Here is an 11,440-nt window from a genome sequence, read left to right as displayed (position 1 = left end):
TGGAAAATTTTTTTCTGAAATACTGGAGAAAACAGATAATTATCTAAAGCAAAACAAATTAATCATGAATACCGGTAAAACTGAACTTCTTTGCGTCTCGAAGGAAAATTTTGGTCCAATAGTTTTTCGGGGACAAGAAATTAAACCACAATGTCACTGCAGATACTTGAGTATAATAATTGATTCTAAATTAAATTTTCCTGTACAACTCAACAATGTCCTATCAAATATGGCCACAGCGATTAGATCCATATACCTTTTAAGTTATCAGTTACCTCTGAAAGCTTGACTGATGCTATTCAAATCCCTAGTCCTTTCTCATTTAACATTCAGTGCTCTATTTTTTCAGAACTTGAATTTCCCTGCAATGCAGCGAATTAATCGACAAATCAATTGGGGAATTAAAGTTTGCTATATGAGAAAAAAGTTTGAGAGATCTACAGATCTCTTTGTCAAATCTGACATTTTGCCTGCAGAACTTTTAATAAGCCAGATGAGTATTTAAAAACTTAGTAATGATATTTCATTATTGAAATCAGACGGCGCTGAGAGTTTTTTTCTAAGTGGTAATGTCTTAGTAAGAAAAAACAACAGAACTGAACAGCTAAAGCTAATTCTCTTAAGGTCGAGCAGTCGATCATTACAAAACAGAAGCATCCAAAAATGGAATAAACTTCCGCGTGAACTCCGGACTATCAGATCACGCTCAAAGTTTAAACGCATGTTAAAACAGCATCTGCTCCAACAATTCAAACTTGTACCGTTGGAAAGGAACGTTGGTGGCTTCAAAAGTTATTTTTACCTTTAAAAACGGAACCACTATTTTTGATTTTTAACATTGTACTAATTTTGTTAATTTAATTTTAAACTTGTAATATTTAACCCCTGGGTTATAATTTCAATTTACTTGTTTAAACAAAAAAAATAAATCCGCAATTATTAATGTTCGAGGGCATTTTATGCAAATTACACTTTCTTTTGCTTATGTCTAATTTACACGCTGTTAAGAGCAATTATGGACAACCGTAATAAATTTGAGAAAAAATTAACGAGAACAAATGTTCTTTTGGCAATGTTAACAGATTGTTTCTATTCTATCGCTTAACCGCGCAAAAGAGAATAAGTCTCTCAATATGATCGTACACATTCAAGTTTAAAGATGTAAGAATGATTTATATTCTCATAACTTCGGTTATCTTTGTTGCAAATATAACAGAATTTATCAGAATATTAAAAAAATGTGTATCTTTATTTAATCTTGACGCTTGATACCACTTGCTTTTTGCGTCAAGATTAAATAAAAATATACAAACTTTTATACTCTGATAACTTGTTACCATATAAATAATTCGTATGCTTTTATTTAATCTTGACACAAAAAGTAAGAAGTATCATCAAAAACCACACAATCGTAGAATTTTCAAATTGAAGGTTTTCAAACGTGTTTTTCTAGCAGTTGATCAACACTGATCTGTTTCACACCAATTTTTTTATGAGGAAAATTTGCTGTTGAAATTAGGGAACTTTTAAAGTTTGTTCGTTCAAAGTTAAATTACAGCTTTTTAATTTTCAACAATCCAAAGGTTCAAGTAACTGTCTGATACAATTATTACTTTTAAAAATAGAATATAAATTACAATTATTTAGTCAATTTTTAGATGCTACAAAAAATCTTTGTTCGCCTATTACCAGTTATTGTCCCCTAATTTATGCAAAATTATTTTGAAAAACTGGTAACAGTATTTATTTGCTCTTGAGCAAAGTTTGAAGCAATTATTGTGAACTTGTGTCTTTTTAAGCAAAACATTTGCATGACGCTTTTGCGTTTTTGTTCCAGAATATTCGATCATTTTTTGAGTGACATTTTAACACCTTAATTCTCTAATTTTTATTGATCCATGTTGCTCCTATTCAGAAACGAAGTTCGCTGGCTGAAAGGATTGCGATCGAAAGCAAATAGTAGCTTTTGTAGCTCAGTGAATAAGATTTCAGGATACCATGGGGGGAATGGTCAATTTCTAATGTGAACTTTTTTTGCACCGATTAAATATTTCCAGTGGACGACCCATCTAAATTAAATTAACCCTGTCTGTTGTTCGATAGCAATTCATCCGATGTTGAACGGTTTATGTTTGATTGTTGTATTTTCAAAAATTATTGTTTTTTTACAGAAATATAAAACAAAAAAATCTTTTATTTGGATTTTTAATATAATTTCTACTGTTCACTGAAATTGTCAAAGTGTAATTAACAGTTTTGCTAACATTTTATTGGTGGCAACAATTGAATCAGTAATCAAACAATTGAATCAAACAATTAATCAATGGAGTTAAAAAAATATTTACAGTTTTTCTTCAATTTCACTGGCAAAACAGTTTCAAAACTTAACTGCAACTGGGAAGCCGATTAGAGAAATTTTAGAAAGAAAACGATTATTCCCTTGATTGCCCAACCAGGGTTTGTTCTTTGGAAAGGATAGGTCAGCCTCATAATAGCAGGCAGGCTTTATTACCAAGGGTTTGATTCAAGTAACCTTAGTTAGGACTTGATAATGATTTTCGAGGACTGGTGAACTCTAAGAATCTGCTTTCATTGTACTTTGACACTGTCAAACCTTACGAATCATAATTATCTGAACATTAATTTTTCTTCCACCTCTTACGCATAGCAATGGTTTGAATTTTTTCCTGAAACTATTCATAATTGACTTTCTTGGCCAATCGAAAATCAGGAGCACAGACTTTTGTTTCTCCTTTCTCCCAGCAGATAAAGGAACAAAAAAGGAAATTGTCGTGGCAGTCTTGAAAACTTCCATGCGGAGGTCTTCCAATGATATTATTCTCTTTTAGTAAATAAAATCACAGAAAATAGACAGAAAAATTTTTTATAGACAGAAAATTTCAAGATCAGTATTTATGATTTTTCCATTTTTGGAGTACAGTTGCGAATTGGGTCGTTCATGGGGGCATTCAATTATAAATTATCGTCAAAGCTTTTGATGAGCAAATTGCTAATCTCATAATTCTTGAAAATTTTTCTCGTGTCACTAGAAGTTTCTAGAGGTTTCAAGAAGTTTAATGACAGTAAATTCTACTAAATTTCTTTAATATTGAAAAGATTTTGTAAGTTTTCTGTAAATGGATTGTTTTTAAAATATCACCACACAATTGTAGGAAAACTTGGTCGATTTAAGATCACATTAACTAGTAAAACATTTTGTTTCAGAATATTTTGGTTTTAATTTTTTGATGAAGATTTTTTTTTTGAATAATTACGTTCTCTGCTCTGTTCTGTATAACATTGAGCAAGTTATTTGGTTATGAGTGGTCAAAATAGTACGTGCAAAAGCAGAGTCTCAATGTGTTGATTGTTTCTGACAAGCTTATAAATTGAGACATATTTTTGATGTTTTAATGATAAATACATACTGTTAAGGAAAACATAATTTGAATGTAATGCTAAATGGTCTAGTAATACCAGCATCTTTGATATCCCACATTTCTTTCGATGTGAGACAATCCGCATCACAATGCAGGTTTTTGATATTAAAAATTTGTCATTTAACTCTGATAGATTTTAACCCTAAATAAATTCAGTTCTCATATCATAATAATGATTTGGTTCAAGTGCCGTATTTCTCAATTTTTGCTGACTTCTATCCTTAAAATCTGCCTCACCGCAAATTCTGAACAAATACTTAAGTTCGTAATTGCACCGCAAAAGCTTAAATCTGTCCACACTTGTGAAAGTGAATCATTATCTGATAGATCAGTTGTAATCACTCTCTTCTCTTTTGCTAAGCAAATACTAGACTTATTAGTCATATTTAGCTTAATTTGACTTGCTCCACGATTCACTAAGTAATTCTCGTAAGCGGTACTCCTATCGCGGATACCCAATCTCAATGCCATAATTCATGACATCGACAATTTTTCCCAAAATAAATTGATGCCAAGTGGAGCTTTTAACATCGTGAACAGCCCGGACTGAACTGAAAGTCAATATCAGTACTGTATGTGAAAAAAAAAAATTGGAGTGAAAATTTCAGATTCCAAGAAATTTTGCAACCTGCCACGAGTTTGGCATTATTTTTTTTGTACTTTCTCGGGGCGCCTGACAATTGATACCAGTTGATAACAAGTGAGCCAGAGCGACCCGGGAAGATGATACAGGGCGACCAGGGGCCATATGGGGCTGTTTTCAGGTGTTTCTGAGCCATTTTCAGCCGTTTTTCCAGCCGTTTGAAGCCAAAATTTAGACGAAAATTGACAATTAGAGATTCTTTTCAGATTTGCCAAATTTCGAGCATTCCTATCAAATAAAAAATTGTGAAAAGGGGTAACGCGGTTAGATTTCCCCTGCTGTTCCGAGGCCCTGTTATCCGCCAGCAAGCGCCAATTGACACTGCTCGGGCCCAAAAAGTACCAAATCAGCCAGAAAAAGGATCAGCCAGTCAAAATGTCTCAAATATGCCGATTTCGATGCCCTCATACAAACTATCCAGTGAACCTTTAATGCCATTATTTAGTTCAAATCTGTTACAATTTTTTCTTGTCGTGATTGATAATAAACCATGTGAGATATATTCGAGTTTATGAGTTATAATCAATAATTCACGATGTCGGGGGGACATGGCTCGTTGGGCCATTTTTTGCGAATTACTGATTAAAGTAGGATGTCACTTACTTCATGTAACTTACTTCATGAGCGTTTGGTCGAGCTATGACCCCCCTTCCGATTAGATTGATACTTTCGTCAGCAATTCGGATTTCAAGTTCGGTACCTCCGAAAAAAGGGTATGTCTGATGCTCTTTCTCTAACTTTTTTGAGTGTACGTAGGAAGCTCATTTTTGATAATATGTGTACTTTTTATATCTACTAACTAACGTTAACACTCCAGTCTGATTTGATTCCCATTTCAGAAAGTTATTAGCAAACTAGCATGAAATACCTCACAGGTTCAAGGCTTGGTCATTTCTGACGTTTTTTTGGCTATTTTTGACCTTTGTTATACGTGCCAAGTCTTAGCCAAGACTTGCATTTAGACTTGCACGTCTTGGCCAAGACTTGCATTTAGAATTGCACGTCTTGGCCAAGATTTGCTTTTATACTGACAAATGTAAAAAGTGACATGCTCATAGCTCTGAATCAGTACTGATAAAAAAAATTGCAATTTATCGTGCCATTACTGATATTGACTTGCCGTTCAGTCCGGGAGCCCTCTTTTTCGTCGAGTTAATTTTGTCGTACAAGTTAATTTAAATTGTAAAATGCACGTTGCAAATGGCTCATTTGTTTAAATACACTACTCCTTAACAAAAACGAACAATTAAACAGCAAAATTACATTTTAAACAGCATGTTTTTGACAAAAGTTTTTTTTTGCGGTTTTCTGATTTTTGTATTCCCCAAACATGGATTGACTGGAAATGGGTAGAATTCTAATTGCTCTAAGTTTTAGAAAAATAACAAAGTATTTAAAGAAATTATCCAGATAGAAATTTGCAAGCTTTCCATAAAGAGCATACGGGTGAGTCAAACTTGAAGTCTGTTCGTTTTATCAGGACGTCTTCATTTCACACAAATATTGACATTCTCATTTTCACTGTTTTATTATCAAAACGAGCAAATTTCACGTGGGACTCGGATTTCCGGTTTTTGTCAGCAAACTGGCAACCTTCTATCTCTGGAACTTCTCTGTACGTACTAAGTAGTTCTGTATTTCTTCTAGAATTTAGAGAAGTTAAAAATTCATCATTTTCTGTTCGATTCAGTTATAATTTGCGGAAACTTGTTACTGAATGTGCCTATCAAAAACATAAAGTTTGAAATTTGATTTTTCTAGCTTTTACTTTTATTAATGAGCGGAATCAACAATATATTTGCTAATGATATTTGCTTCTTAATTTGTAAAATTCAAAATCCAATGAATTGTGCGCAGGATATTAGGTGAAAACTTGATTGGGTGGATACACTTTTTGTAGTCCCGAGGTAAAAAAAGTCCTGGAAAAATTTTTTGTGAGAAAATTAGGCTAATACCAACTAACCACTTAAAGGAAGTATTGCAATATAGGATTGAAACTATTAAAAAGATGTGCCTCCATAATTACATATATATTGCACCAAATCCGTTCGCAATGCTATATGAGCTTGGCAAAGAAAATTGTTTTTCGGTAAAGGCAAGAAATTTTCAATAAAGGTAAGATTTTTTTGATTTGTAATCGAATGTATATTGAAAATGTAATGTATTTACTGAAGTTTGTCTCGGCCTAGCTGAAGGAAAAAAATTCTTTAAGGCAAACGTAAGGAAATGAAAAGTTTGTTTTCCATAAGCATTTGATTCGTTGAACAAGCAGACTACTTGTGATTAGAGTCTTTCTGGGGCTTTTGATCAAACAATTCTTGTTATATATTGGAACTCATCTTCTTAATTGAATGCAATTTGAAAAAAAACTAATATTTTCTCTCAAATAATAAGTTATTTTTTGGCTTCCTAAATACTTATTCACTGTTTGCTACTTATTCACAAGAGATTTCCTGATTACAATGAATTGCTAAGTTGAAAAAAATGAGCAATCAACGAATGAGGAAACAATGAAACAAATAAGGAAATCAAGCTTGTGCTTGAACAGTAACCAGGTTTCTCGAGAACTCAGAACTTGCTAAGATTCCTTCGGTGAGACTATAATATTTTAAAAATTGGTGCGCTGTGAACCAACGGGCAGACAAGACTAGTAAAAAAACCTGAAAGTTTTACAAAAAGCGTAATTTTGCGTGTTCATTTCATGAATGAGGACAGGGGACACCTCGACTTGGGTCTGTGCTTCCTAAAAAAATTGTAAACGCTCAAGTGAATATTGAGTGTTTGTATAAAAGAGGAACAATTATGTTACTGGTTGTAGTGATAAGGCTGGATGTAATGTAAAATGAACCCTGATAGGGTACAGAAATGATAACAGCGACATCAGGTAGAAATTCTAATCCTATTTGAGTTTTCTTCTCTACATCTGTTTTGGAACCCCAACAAGCGCGCCCAACACCAGTAGAGATAAAAAAAAGTGTAAGTCCTATTCTTTCCGTTACAGCAAATACCATTATGTTTCAGCAATGGAGGTATGTCATTATGTTTCAGTATGAGCTCTAACTACAACTATCGGGGGGGGGGGGGGGGTAGAAAAGGAGAGACACATACGAAAGCGATCAGCTCAATTGATCCACTTGCTTACAATTCGAAATATTTTAATGTACCAATTTCCGCAAAAATTCAATTAAACCTGTAAAAAAGGAAGTTAGCTGCGTCACTTGCTTATGTATTTGGAAGGAAGGGCCTCTGTGTTTTTTCAGATTGTGTTATATTTGCCGTATTCTGCCGTATTTTTCATCTGATAAGAATGTCGTGAATTTGGTTTCTGATCAGACAGTCTCTTCTTGACAATGAACTCTGATTATGCAGTATCAGTATCAGATTATGCACTATTATTATCAGGCATATAGTCGATGTTTTCCCTCTAATCTGACTGTCTATTCCAGATTTTGTCATGAAATTGTACAGTCCAGATTTCTTCCGTTTATGAGACCGCTCTCTCTGGCTTTCCATCCGATAAGACGCTTGCTTCATTATAAAGTTACTTTGCTACTTAAGTGGTTTTCTTCATCTCTCTTTACTGAAAAGATCTCTTTTCCGACCAGATGCTCTAATCCAAATTTTAACTGACTATCAACTTGCGCTTGCGATCGGATCCAACGCAAGCGCAAGTTGAACCAGATTTTCTTTTCAACTTGCGCTTGCGTTGGATCCGATCGCAAGCTTTTTTTCAGATTTGAACCTGATTTTCCTCTTTTTTTTTCAAAACTTTAATGGAGACTTTGACTGGTTATTAACATAGGTCAGATTTCTCAGACCCTTTTGATCAGACCAGTCACCAGTTTAATGCTTGGTCTATTACAATTGCAGAAAGTAAGTGCGTTTCCTAATAGTGATTAAGATCCAATGTTCCTTTAGATTTTGTTTCGAAATTACTGTCCTCATTGTTATATTGCACCTTTACTCTACGTGACAACCAAGTCTGTGATGACTAACTTTCCAATCAGACCCATCCGAATGACTGGAGTCTTCGGTCTCAAATGTGAATTTTTTTCGAGATTAGATTTTTCCTCGTATCTGTCTATTTTTCGGGGCACAAAAATGAAAAATTAATATCATTTCTAATATTTTTTTCAACTATTTTACATTTGTGATACTCTTGGTTTTCCATAAAATCAAAGATTTAATTGCTGCAATTACAATGAAGATCCCTAAAAATTGTGGAGTTGTTTCCGTCTATCCGTTATCGTTTTGGATTATAATCAAAACTATTAATTTGTGAAATTGCAATGATTAACCCCACCACCTTATTAAGCAGGGTAGAAAATTTCCCAAGAAATATAGTTCGTTCGTTGTGGTAGAAATATAGTTCGTTCGTCCAACATTAATACCTTTGAGAGACACTGAAACAAAATAGCTTTTCTTCTGCTTGATTTGCAATCGGCATTCTTTGTGTCCATTTAAATTGTATTTTATGACTGAAAGAAGATTACTGCTGAGTTATATTGTTTTGATGTTAGTGTCACTACCGGTTCGGCAATATCATTGTTAGCGTGTCCAAGCAAAACTGTCCCAGACAAAATTGTCCCAGACAAAACAGTCCCAAATTGCAAAATAATCTGAGACAAAACAATCCCAAATTGCAAAATATTCCCAGACAAAACAGTCCCAAATTGCAAAATATTCTGAGACAAAACAGTCCCAAATTGCAAAATATTCCCAGACAAAACAGTCCCAAAATGCAAAATATTCCCAGACAAAACAGTCCCAAATTGCAAAATATTACCAGACAAAACAGTCCCAAACTGCAAAAAATTCCTAGACAAAACAGTCCCAAATTGCAAAATATTCTGCGACAAAACAGACCCAAATTGCAAAATATTCCCGGACAAAACAGTCCCAAATTGCAAAATATTCCCAGACAAAACACCCCCAAATTGCAAAAGATTCCCAGACAAAACAGTCTTAAAATGCAAAATATTCTGAGACAAAACAGTCCCAAATTGCAAAATATTCCCAAACACAACAGTCCCAAATTGCAAAATATTCTGAGACAAAGCAGTCCCAAATTGCAAAATATTCTGAGACAAAACAGTCCCAAACTGCAAAATATTCTGAGACAAAACAATCCCAAATTGCGAAAGATTCCCAGACAAAACAGTCCCAAATTGCAAAATATTCCCAGACAAAACAGTCCCAAATTGCAAAATATTCCCAGACAAAACAGTCCCAAATTGCAAAAGATTCCCAGACAAAACAATCCCAAACTGCAAAAAGATTCCCAGACAAAACAGTCCCAAATTGCAAAATATTCTGAGACAAAACAGTCCCAAATTGCAAAATATTCCCAGACAAAACAGTCCCAAATCGCAAAATATTCTGAGACAAAACAATCTCAAACTGCAAAAGATTCCCAGACAAAACAGTCCCAAATTTCAAAAAATTCTGAGACAAAACAATCCCAAATTGCAAAATATTCCCAGAAAAAACAGTCCCAAACTGCAAAATATTCCCATACAAAACAGTCCCAAATTGCAAACTATTCCCAGACAAAACAGTCCCAAACTGCAAAATATTCCCAGACAAAACAGTCCCGAATTGCAAAATATTCCCAGACAAAACAGTCCCAAACTGCAAAAGATTCCTAGACAAAACAATCCCAAACTGCAAAAGATTCCCAGAGAAAACAGTTCCAAATTGCAAAATTTTCTGAGACAAATCAGTTCCAAATTGCAAAATATTCCCAGACAAAACAGTCCCAAATTGCAAAATTTTCCCAGACAAAACAGTCCTAAATTGCAAAATTTTCCCAGACAAAACAGTCCCAAACTGCAAAAGATTCCCAGACAAAACAGTCCCAAATTGCAAAATATTCTGAGACAAAACAATCCCAAATTGCAAAAAATTCCAAGACACAAAAGTCCCAAATTGCAAAATATTCTGAGATAAAACAGTCCCAAACTGCAAAATATTCCCAGACAAAACAATCCCAAACTGCAAAATATTCCCATACAAAACAGTCCCAAATTGCAAAATATTCCCAGACAAAACAGTTCCAAACTGCAAACGACTCCCAGACAAAACAATCCAAAATTGCAAAATATTCTGAGAAAAAACAGTCCCAAATTGCAAAATATTCCCAGACAAAACAGTCCCAAACTGCAAAAAATTTCCAGACAAAACATTCCCAAATTGCAAAATATTCCCAGAGAAAACTGTCCTTAACTGCAAAAGATTCCCAAAAAAAACACTCCCAAATTGCATAATATTCTGAGACAAAACAATCCCAAGCTGCAAAAGTTTCCCAGACAAAACACTTTCAAATTGCAAAATATTCTGAGACAAAACAGTCCCAAATTGCAAAATATTCCCAGACAAAACAGTCCACAATTGCAAAATATTACCAGACAAAACAGTCCCGAACTGCAAAAAATTCCTAGACAAAACAGTTCCAAACTGCAAAAGATTCCCAGACAAAACAGTTCCAAAATGCAAAATATTCTGAGACAAAACAGACCCAAATTGCAAAATATTCCCAGACAAAACAGTCCCAAATTGCAAAATATTCTGAAACAAAACATTCCCAAATTGCAAAATATTTCCAGACAAAACAGTCCCAAACTGCAAATTATTCTGAGACAAAACACTCCCAAATTGCAAAAGATTCCCAGACAAAACAGTCCCAAATTGCAAAAGATTCACAGACAAAACAGTCCCAAACTGCAAAAGATTTCCAGACAAAAAATTCCCAAAAGTGCAAAATATTTCCAGACAAAGCAGTCCCAAATTGCAAAATATTCCCAGAGAAAACAGTCTCAAACTGCAAAAGATTCCCAGAAAAAACAGTCCCAAATTGCAAAAAATTCTGAGACAAAACAATCCCAAATTGCAAAAGATTCCCAGACAAAAGAGTCCAAAATTGCAAAATATTCTGAGACAAAACAGTCCCAAAATGCAAAATATTCCCAGACAAAACAGTCCCAGATTGCAAAATATTCCCAGAGAAAACAGTCCCAAACTGCAAAAGATTCCCAGACAAAACAGTCTCAAATTGCAAAATATTCTGAGACAAAACAATCCCAAATTGCAAAATATTCTGAGACAAAACAGTCCCAAAATGCAAAATATTCCCATAAAAAACAGTCCCAAATTGCAAAATGTTCCCAGACAAAACAGTCCCAAACTGCAAAAGATTCCCAGACAAAAGAGTCCAAAATTGCAAAATATTCTGAGACAAAACAGTCCCAAAATGCAAAATATTCCCATAAAAAACAGTCCCAAATTGCAAAATGTTCCCAGACAAAACAGTCCCAAACTGCAAAAGATTCCCAGACAAAACAGTCCGACATTGCAATAT

The 11,440-nt window shown here is 34.1% G+C and overlaps 1 protein-coding gene across 2 annotated transcripts in view; it reads right to left on the bottom strand.

The window, feature by feature from the left end:
- The window catches only part of LOC142349354 (cilia- and flagella-associated protein 77-like), an 89,746-nt gene that overhangs the window by 41,515 nt on the left and 36,791 nt on the right, over positions 1 to 11,440 (bottom strand). The window lies entirely within an intron of this gene.

This window comes from Convolutriloba macropyga, chromosome 11 (assembly GCF_964194025.1).
Source record: "Convolutriloba macropyga chromosome 11, txConMacr16.3, whole genome shotgun sequence".
NCBI lineage: Eukaryota > Metazoa > Xenacoelomorpha > Acoela > Convolutidae > Convolutriloba > Convolutriloba macropyga.
The sequence above is the reverse complement of the archived record's forward strand: the minus strand, read 5'-3'. Positions and strand labels throughout refer to the sequence as shown.